A 12,642-nucleotide genomic window follows, 5' to 3' on the forward strand; every position below is an offset into this window, starting at 1 on the left:
CTACACATGAATACAGCAGGATATACATTTTTCTCAAGTGCACATGGATCATTTTCCAAGATAAACCATACGTTAGGGCACAAAGAAAGGCTCAAGGAATTCAGAAAGATCAAAATCATACAAAATAATTTCTCTGACCACAGTGGCGCAAAGCTGGAAATCTACAAGGGCCAAGGGCCCAGTTTTTACACCAAGATATGGAAATTAAACAGTAGACTGTTAGAAAAACAGTCAAAGAGGAAATCTCAAAAGAAATTAATAACTACCTTGAAACTAATGAAAATGATAACACAACATACCAAAACATACGGGATGCAGCAAAAGCAGTACTGACCGGGAAATTCATAGCCATAAATTCATACATCCAAAAAGAAGAGCCAAAATTGAAGAACTAACTGCACATTTGGAGGAATTAGTAAAAAAAAAAAAAAAAAAAAAAAAAGTAATCCAACAGGAAGAAGAAAGAAAGAACAAAGATAAGAGCAGAACTAAATGAAATAGAAAATAAGAAAGCACTTGAAAAGATAAATAAAACCAAGAGCTGGTTCTTTGAGAAGATCAATAAAATTGACAAACCCTTAGGTAGACTAACGAAGAAAAAAAGAGAGAAGATGCAAATATACAAAATAAGAAATGAGAAAGGAGATATCACCACTGACCCCACAGAAATAAAGACTAACATAAGAGCATACTTTGAAAAACTATATTCCAAAAAAAAATGACAATTCAGAGGAAATGGACAAATTCCTAGAAACACATAAGCAGCCTATATTGATGAAAGAAGAAATTGATGATCTCAACAAACCAATCACAAGTAAAGAGGTAGAATCAGTCATTAAAAACCTACCAATTAAGAAGAGCCCCGGGCAAGACGGCTTCACAGGTGAATTCTACAAAACATTCCAGAAAGAACTAACACCAATCCTGCTGAAACTCTTCCAAAAAATCGAAACAGAAGGAACATTACCAACCTCATTCTATGATGCCAACATTACCCTAGTACCAAAGCCAAAGACATCACAAGAAAGGATATAGACCAATTTCTCTAATGAACCTAGACATAAAAATCCTCAACAAAATACTTGCTAGCTGTATTCAACAACACATTAAGCGAATTATTCACCATAACCCAGTGGGATTCATTCCGGGTATGCAAGGATGGTTCAACATAAGAAAATCAATCAATGTAATACACCATATAAACAGAGTGAAGGAAAAAAATCACGTGATTATATCTATAGATGCATAAAAAGCATTTGACAAAATACACACCCTTTCCTCATTAAAAAAAAAAAAACTGCAAAAGATCGGAATACAAGGAAATTTTCTGAACATGATAAAGAGCATATATGAAAAACCTACAGCCAACATCATTTACAATGGTGAAATCCTAAAATCTTTCCCTCTAAGATCAGGAACAAGACAAGGATGCCCACTCTCACCTCTTCTATTTAACATTGTCTTAGAAGTACCTGCTCAAGCACTGAGGCAAGAACTAGATATAAAAGGCATTCAAATTGGAAAGGAAGAGGTCAAAATTTCATTATTTGCAGATGACATGATTCTATACATAGAAAACGCTGAGAGGTCTACAACAAAGCTTCCAGAACTCATAAATGAGTTTAGTAAAGTTGCAGGTTATACGATCAAAGCACAAAAATCAGTAGCATTTCTGTACACCAATAATGAGCAAGCTCAGGAGGAAATCAAGAAACAAATACCATTTACAATAGTAAATAAAAAATCAAATACCTAGGAATAAATTTACTGAAGATGTAAAATACGTACACACAGAGAACTACACAACACTGTTCAAGGAAATCAAAGAAGACCTAAATAAATGGAAGAATATTCCCTGTTCATGGATAGGAAGACTAAATATTATTAAGATGTCTCTCCTACCAAAACTGATCTACACATTCAACACAATCACAATAAAAATCAACACAGCATTCTTTAATGAACTAGAAAAACTAGCTATGAAATTTATTTGTAAAGGAAAGAGGCCCCGAATAGCCAAAGACATACTGAAAAAGAAAAATGAAAGTGGAGGAAACATACTACCTGACTTCAAAACATACTACGAAGCTACAGTAGTGAAAACAGTATGGCACTGGCACAAGGATAGATACACTGACAAATGGAACCAAATTGAGAGTTCTGATATAAATCCTCCTATATACAGTCAAACAATATTCGATAAGGCCACCAAACCCTCTCAACTGGGAGAGAATGGCCTCCTCAACAAGTGGTGCCTCAGTGGCAGACTTGGCCTAGTGGTTAGGGTGTCCATCTAACCCAAGGGAGGTCCACGGTTCAAACCCCGGGCTTCCTTGACCATGTGGAGGTGGCCTATGCTGGCCCATGTGCAGTGCTGATGTGCACAAGGAGTGCCGTGCCACGCAGGGGTGCCCCCTGTGTAGGGGAACCCACGCGCAAGGAGTGTGCTCCGTAAGGAGAGCCGCCCAGCACAAAAGAAAGTGCAGCCTCCCCACGAATGGCACCACACACACAGAGAGCTGACACACAAGATGACGCAACAATGAGAAACACAGATTCCCCTGTAGGTGACAACAGAAGCAGACGAAAAAGACGCAGCAAATAGACACAGAGAACAGACAACTGGGGTGGAGGGTGGGAAAAGGAGAGAAACAAACAAACAAACAAAAGGAAAAAAAAAAAGGTGCCTAGGGAACTGGATATCCATTTGTAAAAGAATGAAAGAGGATTACCAACTCACACCTTATACAAAAATCAACTCGAGATGGATCAAAGACCTAAAAATAAGAGCTAAGCCCATAAAGACTTTGGAAAGCAATGTTGGAAACCATCTACAGGATCTTGTATTAGGAAATGGCTTCATGAACTTCACACCCAAAGACATGTTAAATGACACCAAAACTGTATAGGGGCCGATAGGCTAAAATGTAAATCATAAGGTAAAACATAAGATAACTAAAAATTTAGAAAATTGTATAGTCTAAAATATAAACCACAATGTAAACACAAATGTTACCTTGTTTGAAAGCTATTGTCTCAATTACTGTACATCAGTTTCAGTAAATATATTATAAATATGTAAAAAGATTATTGCTGTGGAAGAGAAAAGGGTTTTATGTTGGATATGTGGGAGTACCGTATATTGTATATACAAATTACTGTGATCTAAAACTTTTGTGAAAACAAGCTTAATAATTAGGAAAAAAAAAGAATGGACATAGACACTGAGGAAAAGACGGAAGAAGTTGCCTTGCCAATTTGCATACAGGGCAACACTTATTGCAGTGATGGAAGGCAAAACATCAAAAACAAAGCTTTTGCATTTTTAAATTTTTTGATACCCCAATTAATTTTTACCTTAATTTTTCTAAATTAATATGTATTCTATATCTAACCTTTAAACCCATCACAATATTCCATTTTACTATTAATGGAACCTGGCAATATATTGGACTTCATTTTTGAATAAGTTTTGGATCACAGAGAGTTTCAACATGGCAGGGGAGGAATACTGGTGTGGGATGTTATTGACAGGGGACACATGGTTGGCAGGGAGTTCTCTGAGGTACATATCCACGGTACATAAAAATATTTGGATATTTTCATAGTGGTTATAATTAAAAACAAGTGAGGGAGTGCTATGTTCTTAGCCAGGGGAGCTCTATCACATTCCCTAAAGGAACAGCAACAATCCCCCAAGTGCAACAGCAAAGACCAAAAAAGAAGGAAGGTCCAACAATGAGCCCTTGATACTAATGACTATGTTTGTCAGCCTGTGCACCTGAAATAAGAACAAGGCCTAGAGCTGCAGGGTACCTAAGAGTTACCTCTTGAGAACCTCCATGTTGCTCAAATGTGGCCAGTCCCGAAGCCAAACTCAGCATGTAAATGCATTGCCTTCCCCCCAGCGTGGGCCATGACTCCTGGGGATGAGCCTCCCTGGTGCCAAGGGATTACTATCAAGTACCAGCTGATGATGTAACTAGAAAATGACCTTGAATAAAAGGGTCAACTCAGACCAGCAGAATATCTCAGTCTACATATAATACCAGGAGTTAAAAATGCTTTTTGACCTGAATAAAAGGGGGAAATGGAAAGGACAAATGTGTTTATATGGCTGAGTCTCCATAAGCTGGGAGGTTATCAGAGGACTCGCCCTTATGCACACCTCAGCGGAGTCCCACAAAGTAGATACAACCCCAGGTACTGGTTCTTCTGAGGGCTACAGAGATCCACAGGTTCTATGGTCATGGCAGATGGAGTTCAGTGCCATGTCAGTTGGCCCTACTTTGGAGTTTGTGTTTCTGTGTGATGGAGCTGGACTCAGATGTGATCTTTGTCCACAAGCCTCTCCTGTTACTTTTACCAGACCTGTAGTTGGCACTGGGGTTTAGTGTATACCCAGGGAACCTGAATCTCTGGACAGACCATGTGATAGCCAGGTCCTAAGCCTCAACAGACTTGCAACTGCTACACTCTGGTTTATTGGACTTACCCACTCAGCTAACAGGGAGGTGAAGAAGGTCATCCACCACACCAGGGAGCCAAGAGTGCCTACAACTGAAAGCAGGAGAATTGCATTCAGCAACCATGTGGAATCTATGCCCCCTCTTGATACAGATGTGGACACAACCATTCCAAGGTACACATAATGGAGGAATAGAGTATGGATTAGCATGGTCTTACTGATATTCTATACATAAACTATTGTGATTAGTAATCGAAGAAAATGTGGCATTGGTGTGGAGAAAGTAGCAATGGTGGCTGCTGGGGGTAGGGAGTGGGAGGAAGAGATGTGATGTGGGGGCATTTTCGGGACTTGGAGTTGTCCTGGGTGGTGCTGCGGAGACAGTTACCGGACACTGTATGTCCTCCCATGGCCCAATGGGTGGACTGTGGGAGAGTGTGGGCTATGGTGTGGACCGTTCACCATGAGGTGCAGCGGTACTCAGAGATGTGTTCACCAAGTGCAGTGAATGTCTCATGATGATGGAAGAGGTTGTTATGGGAGGAGGAGTGGAGTGAGGGGGTGGGGGGTATAAGGGGACCTCATATTTTTTAATATAACATTAAAAAAAGAAAGACAAAAAAAAGAGAAAACAACAAAACACAGATTCCTGGTGCCACTGATAAGGATAGAAGCAGTCACAGAAGAACACAGTGAATGGACACAGAGAGCAGACAACTGGGGGGAGGGGAAAGGGAGAGGGAGAAATACAACATTAATCTTAAAATAAATAAAGTTAACAGAACGTCAGAAAGCTGTAGGACAGTTAACATTCAAGCTAAATGCTGATGGGAGAAGAAAGAATGGTTCACAATAAATATGGGCTAAAACAGACTGAACACTACCCAACCTTGTGGCACACAGATCCGAGAAGCTAAGAAAATCACACCCTGACACATCATTAAAAAAAAACAGCTGATAATCAAAGATGAAAAATTCTGAAAGGAACCTAAGAAAAATGACACATTATAGGAGAATAACAATTTGAAGGCCTGTCATTTTTCCTCAGATCCAGTAAGAGGCCAGAAGAGGGTAAAACAGGATCTTTAAAGTGCTGAAATAAAAAAATACCAACCCAGAATACTACATACAGCAAAATCTGTTCAAGGATTGAAGACAAAAAAGAAGACAGATGAAGAGGACAGAGAAATCTAAATTCATCACTTGACAAGTTGCTCTGTAAAGATGCGAAAGCAACATCTTCAGATAGAAGAGAAATAATTGCAAGAGGAAAACTTTGAACTTCATGACCAGAGATGGTGAGTATCTGGGTATATATGACAACCTATTTCACAATTGTTAATTTTTTTTATTAAATAGTTTTTCTTAAAGATACATAGATGACAAGAAATGTTACATTAAAAAATATAAGAGGTTCCCACACACCCCACAACCCACCCTCCCAACTCCTCCCACATCAATAACCTCTTTCATCATTGGGGCACATTCATTGCATTGGGTGAATACATTTTGGAGCACTGCTGTACTGCATGGATTATAGTTCACATTGAAGTTTACACTCTTCCTCAGTACATTCAGTGAGTTATGCAGGGTATATAATGTCCAGCATCTGTCCCAGCAATATCATTTAGGATAACTCCAAGTCCCCAAAATGCCCCCACATCACATCACTTCTTTCCTCTCCCTGTTCTCATCAAGTACCGTGGCCACTTTCTCCAGATCAATGCTATGGTTTCTTCCATTACTAGTCACAATAGTTCTATAGTAGAATACCAATAAGTCCACTCTAATCCATATTTAATCCTCCCTCTTGTTGGACCCTGGGTTGGTGATGTCCACTCCACCACTGTATTGAGAGGGGGCTTAGATTCCACATGGTTGATGGATGCGATTCTCTTGTTTGGAGTTGTAGGCACTCTTGGTTCCCTTGTGTGTTGCTTGACCATCTTCACCGTCCTGTCAGCCAACCTGTGCAAGTCCAACAACCTGTGCAAGTCCAACAAACTGGAGAGTAGGAGCTGCAACTCTGCTCAGGGCCTGAGTGGAACATGGCCAGTCCAGAGATTGAAGTCTCCAGGGTCTACACCAACCCCAGCACTAACCACAGGTTCAGTAAAAGTGACAGAAGAGGCTTATGTAGAAAGTTCACATCTGAATCCAATGCCATCACACTCAGGAACACAAATTCAATATACAAATGAATAATGAGCAGAAATCGGATGATTTTGGGGGTAGATGGCCATACTGCAGGTACAGGAAATGCATATGACAATTATAACCAAGAGTAGGGTTTAAATACCCTATATAACTGTGAGGCATCTACGTTTTACTTGAATTGTTAAAGCATTAACTGATTAGTATGTGAGAACTTATACCCAGAGCACCCACTGAAAACAATTCCAAACAAAGTAAAAAACTGGAGAACCAGATCAGCCTTTATCTAGGAGATACGATTAAGCAGCTAAAAGAGTGGCACAGAGGGTTTTTATGTGAACAAAAATATTCATTTCTCTTGGCTAGAGCATGCCATTGGTTTTGTTTTCTAGGGTTTTTTTTTTTGTACAGTCACAGAACTTTATTTCTAAATCAGACAGTAAGTACTCAAAGGTTAAAGTTTATTAAAAAAAAAAAAAAAAAAGAGAACATAAATACCTATATTGACAATGTCCTAATTCTAGTGCCCAAGAGGAATTCTAACCAATGCGAAAACAAGTGATGGCCCTGAACTAGAAACAACTTCAAGAGTTTTTGGTTGCGGTTGTCACTGGTGTCCCGGTTTCTTGGAAGAACCTACCTATGACTTTCCATTTCATGGCCCCCTACTTTGAATTCTCAGGCATTCCTAATCCTAGGGCTATAGTCGCTGGGCAAGCTTTGCTCCTCCCAAGGGCCAAAGACCTATCAGGACAATGAAAGAAGGGCTCTGATGGCTTGGGAATACAGAATCTGCATTCAGGCCTCTGAGGGTCAGGGGAGGCCTGGCCTCCCTCCTGTCCAGACCCAGGCCTTAAGAGAAAACTCCCTAACAAAGCACAGAAAGCAGCTCCACCCAGAACTCCGGGATCTCTCTGAACCATGCACCATAGAAAATGCTGTCAGGAGCTCAGACTCCATTCCAGGTTTGCTGCCCCTGAGAAGGAGAGAGGTCCAGCCCTGTCTGTCTCCCAGCTGCTCCACAGGTACACAAAGAATGTGAGTGAGGATGGGCATCTTCCTATCTCCTCAGCCTCCATGAAAACCCCAAGAAAGATCCAGATCAATCAGGCCTCCAGTCACCACAGAGGAGAAAAAAGTTAAGGGATGGCTCACCCACATCTGACAGTTCCAGGCACCATTAACATTTAACATAATATTCCTCTGCTGTCACACAGGTGAGGGGCCCACCTGAGGCTGCCATCATGCGTGTGTGCGCAAGCACACCCCAGCTAGGGTACTGAGTCACTGCTGAGGATCTAGACCCAGGAAAAGGAAGCAGTGCTCTGGATGATTCAACAGTTCCCCGGGTGGAAAGACTGAAACATCCCTGCATGCAGCACCTCACAACCTTCCTGTACTTTCCCTGGCCTGCTCCTGGACTGCTCCTCCACCAACTGCCCCTGCAGCTTCCCACAATAATTCACAGCTAAGGATATGGGAAGGACTCCCCAGGCCCAGGGCTCAGCCTGGGATCCACTGCAGTGGCCACCTAGGTGGGTCCTTTGCCTCAGAAGAAATGCTGCTCAGCAGACCCATCCTTTCCTCACTGTCCCAGCCCCACCTGACATGCTGGCACACCCTCTCCCCTCAGCCTCTTTCACCTTGCTGAGCCCTGCTGCCACCCCATCGTCAGATACCAACCAGGCTGGGCTGTGTGCTAGGCCCTCTTCTGCCCTGGATCCCGGCTGCGACAGTTTGCTCGGTCGGTAGAGGTGGGGTCTGGCTGCGGACAAGGGGTCGGTCCCACTTGGGACAAGGGGTCGGTCCGGCAGCAGACGAGGGATCGGTCTCACAGAGGTTGCGCGGTTCGGCTGACGGGGTCGCCCGGGGAAGCCGGCGACGAAGGGGTCGCCCAGGGAAGCAGGCGACGAACTGGGGACAAGGGAGGCCAGGCCCTTGTCGGGGGCTCTCAGGACTGGAGGGCGCACGGCAGAAGAACTACCGCGGAGACAAGGTAAACACGCAAGTCCACTTTATTGAGGGAGAGGCAACAGTTTTATAGGGGCTGGGGAAAGCTGATTGGTCGAAGCCACGCCCTGTTCTGATTGATTGCCGGAGAAAGGTCAGTGGGCGGTACTGGATGGGGGAGGGGTGGTGGTTAGGGATTGGCTGTTGCTGTTGCTGGGGGAAGTGGCAGGGTTTAGTGATTGGTGGCTGCTGTTGCTGGGGGAAGGGGCAGGGTTTAGGGACTGGTGGCTGCTGTTGCTGGGGTGGAGGGCAGACTTGAGTTTCCCACCCACGCCTGGCTGTTGCTGCTGTCGGGGGGAGGGAAAAGGGCAGACTGGATTTTTCCGCCCTGCGCCTGCGCAGGGAGAAAGAAGAAGAAGGGTGCCGCCCCACAGGCATCATGTGGCGCCATCCGGGAGGAGGGGCAGCCGCGGAAGCATGGCTGCCAAGAAGGGGAGACCCGAGGGCACTCTGCGCCCATGCCGAGCTTCCTTCAGGGGTGGCGGTGAGTCCGACCAGCCACCCTATTATGGGGGCAGCGGCTTGGCCTGCCGCAGCTGCTCCCCCGCCAGGCCAGCAAACCACACTTCAGCCCGAGGGGTGACCGCACCCGGCCCCACAGGAGGTGGGAACTGTTAAGAAGCCCAAAGCCTGCTCCTGCAGCTGCTACTGAGGGTCCTCCTCCTTCATGGTAAAACCCATTTCGGGGAGACCCCTGAATGGGGAGAGAGGAGTCCCTCTGCATCCCTGAGTCTCTGTGACAGCTGCAGCTGATGCCGGTTCTGCCTTCCCCACAGCTCCCAGCACCTCCTCCCTCCCCAGGTATCCCTTCATATTCAGAATGAGGTCAGTGATCGTGGTGTGTGTGAACTCTCCTCACTCCTTCTCATGGACACCCCTTCCACCACTGGGCCTGGGGACCATCACTCCATGGGCCTTACAGAGGTTGCTTCTGCAGCCACTTCTAGCCCCTCAACCAGCACACCTGCAGCCTTGGCTTCCCACCTTCCAAACTTGGGGGGGACTCTGAGGAATACCACATCCCTTCACCCCACTGCTCTGTGGGCCTCCTGCTGACTGCAGTGTGACTACCTTCCCATCTGACCAGACACTTCAGACATACCCAGTGGCAGCACTGCCTCGGCCTGCACACACTTGGGTTCTGCAGCCCTACCCCAAAATGTAAACTCCCCTTTACCCCTAGAGCCACCCACCATCTCTATTTGGAGTTCCTGGTGGGCAGCCTCATGGAGCCATCAGCTCTAACCATTCTTTCCAGTTTGCAAACCTCACAGCTCCCAATTCAACCTCTCCTCATGGCTAGCCAACCCCGGGCAGCACCACACAACTGTGTGGCACTTTGGGGGAATGATACACCCAAGTTCCACCTTGTGCAGCCATGCCAGGCTCCAGCTGGTCTTTGGGTCCACCCCCACTGTTCTCTCCTCTGACACAGTCAGTGCCTCTGGCTTTGCAGCCACCACCATGCCCTGTTGCTGTGTGACCAATTCAAGCCCAACATGAAGCAGCGATGCTCAACATTAGGCAGCACCACCCCAGTCGTCTCCAGGTTGGGGGCTTTAGGAGCACAGAAGAGTTTTGGGAACCAAGTGAAGGTCACAGATAGGAGCTCCAAAATTGAAGCACTCAGTGTAAGAGCAGAAAGGAGTGGGCCCCCCCACACCACGAATCACTGTGAGGTAAGCTGAGGCCTAAAGCCGTGAGAACCTGAAGCCGTGGGAACCTGGAGCCAGAGCACCCTGTGGCCAACATAGGGACCAGCACCCCTAAGAGTATCCCTGTGTTTGGAGGCACTGATGCCCCTACATGCTGCCCAATACCCAGGGGCCTGCCCTGGCAGGGCCCCCTTACCTCCCGTGGAGGGTCCAGAACCTCTCAGAGCCCTGTTGCGTTTACATGAACGTCCATCCCAACCTTTATTCCCACCAAACCCACCAAGAGCAGCTTGGCCTTCAGGGTTCTCTCATAATGAGTCAGGGCTTTGCAGGAGACAGAACTGGTGGGCCCTCAGCCCATCCACTCCTCTCCGGGTGGGCTTCCACCATCTCAGGGTCTAAGAGGCAAATGTTGGCCTGAGGCAGCAGAACCTCAAGAAGCAGCCTTGTCCACTTTTCTGCAGGCTGGATCTGGTGTTGTTCAGTTTAAAAATGTTACATAAATAGACCCTTTTCTCTTCACTCCTAGAGCCAGCTGGAGCCCCAGAGACAAAGGTTTCCATTTCCTCTGTGTTTCCTGCAGTTTTGCTTCTCAAGTTGGGGGTTTGTGCTGTCATCTGGTAGGATCCCAGCAGTAAGATTACTCGGACAGGAGAGGAGCCCTCGGCCCGCCCCCTCCAGATGTGGAGCTGGCAGAACCCACTGCTGCCCATGGGTACCTCCTGCCTTTCCCATTTTCCTTGTCAGTCTTCCAGATCTTTTATAAATGAAACCTGGTTCTTTCACATAATTTTTCTATCCTCTGTAAATCAAGTATAGAGAAGCCATTGACTTGTAGAATTGGAGACAGATGAAGGAAGGATTAACTCTTTCAAGTTTCTGATGTCTCAGCTAATGGGGTGGGGAAAGTAGCACAACAGAGGAAATCTGAGTAGAAACCTGACCTATAAACATTAAAAATGTGTTTAGACTTTAAGGGATGGGAGCTCATGCTATAGTGGATCCAGGGAAAGGAAAGATGGGGTGCCCAGGGTAAAAGTGGTCTGGGGAAATGGATTGGTAGATGGGGAACCTGGGGTGAAGAGGGCCCTGGAGAGGGGGAGAGATAGGTGGAGGCCCAAGACAGTGGGCCCAGGGCAGGGGACTCAGACTGTGGAATACGCTGAGTCATCACTACTACACACAATAAAACACATGGGATATATTAAGTGTTTTGAAGCTGGTGGTTATTTTTACTTTTAATTAAGTTTAGACAAATCACAGATCACCTAGAGAGTGTGAGCTTGGCATCCAGGCCACAGGACCAGAGTGAACAAGGGATGAAAAGTCACCTCTGCTCTGTAAACACTGAAATGCATATGTCTAAGATATGACATATTCCTAGAGATTTTATCTTAAAATAAGCATAGGATCCACTGAGTCCATCACTCTCCTTTCAGAGGAATAGGGATGGAAGGAGGCTATTTGGGGAGGCGGACAAGTTAAAATTAGATTTTAATTATAAAACAAAGTCTAAAAATTAGGGATGTTTTCTTATCACCATTTTACAGATGAGGAATAGGCAAAAAGACCTCAAGTACTTTCCCTGAAATGACCACCAAGTGCATGTCAGGATCTAAGTATAGGGAAGCAGTCTGTCTTCAGGCTAAACCACTGTGAATATGACTTCAGAAGTCAAAATTCCACCCAAGTTGGCCTGACCTCAAAGTCAATGACAAGTCTCAACTACATCCAAGTGCCACAAATGTGAGTCTGAAAGTGCCTGCCCTGCCAGGAGAGTCACTGTATACATGGTGGAAACAGCTGAGCACCAGGCACTGTCCTCCACTCTTTACACTCTATTAAATGGTGAGTGAGTGATGACTGTATATGTGCCCCTGTGTTAGGCCCAGGGCAGGGAGGGATGAATGAAACTTTATGGAAGTGATTGACAATCCAGCAAGAGATAAAGAATCAGCAAATACAACTTAAAGGGTCAGTGTTAGGGTAACAGAGCAGGTAAGAAAAATGTTGGAGTGGATGTGGTTCAAGCAGTTGAGCACCTGCTGCCCACATGGGATGTCCCAGGTTTAGTTCCTGGTGCCTCCTAAAAGCAAAAAAGCAAACAAATGAATAAATCAACTCAAAGGAGCCTATGTGGCTCAGTGGTTCGGGGCCAGCTTCCCACATACAAGGTCCCAGGTTCAACGCCCAGACCTGGTAACACAAGACAAAAAAATTTTTTTACCTAAGTCAGAAGAGACGAGACTGGAGCTGGGGATCAAAGGAGGAGAAGGAAGCAGCCAAGGTGTGAGAGGCTATTTCCACATCAAGGAAACAGTCAGTGACAAGTAGAGAAGGAAGACAGAGCATGAG

At 45.3% G+C, this 12,642-nt stretch overlaps 1 long non-coding RNA gene across 3 annotated transcripts in view; it reads right to left on the reverse strand.

Annotated features, from left to right (window-relative positions):
• The window catches only part of LOC131276461 (uncharacterized), a 75,262-nt gene that overhangs the window by 24,794 nt on the left and 37,826 nt on the right, over window positions 1–12,642 (reverse strand). For 2 of the 3 annotated variants that reach the window (XR_009183933.1, XR_011647699.1), the window contains one exon: window positions 4,496–4,560. The exons of the other annotated variant lie outside the window; for it this stretch is intronic. This is a non-coding gene — a long non-coding RNA (uncharacterized lncRNA). The remainder of the gene's footprint in view (window positions 1–4,495; window positions 4,561–12,642) is intronic. 3 annotated transcript variants of the gene reach the window in all.

The sequence above is a fragment of the Dasypus novemcinctus genome, chromosome 28 (genome assembly GCF_030445035.2).
Source record: "Dasypus novemcinctus isolate mDasNov1 chromosome 28, mDasNov1.1.hap2, whole genome shotgun sequence".
Classification (NCBI taxonomy): Eukaryota; Metazoa; Chordata; class Mammalia; order Cingulata; family Dasypodidae; genus Dasypus; species Dasypus novemcinctus.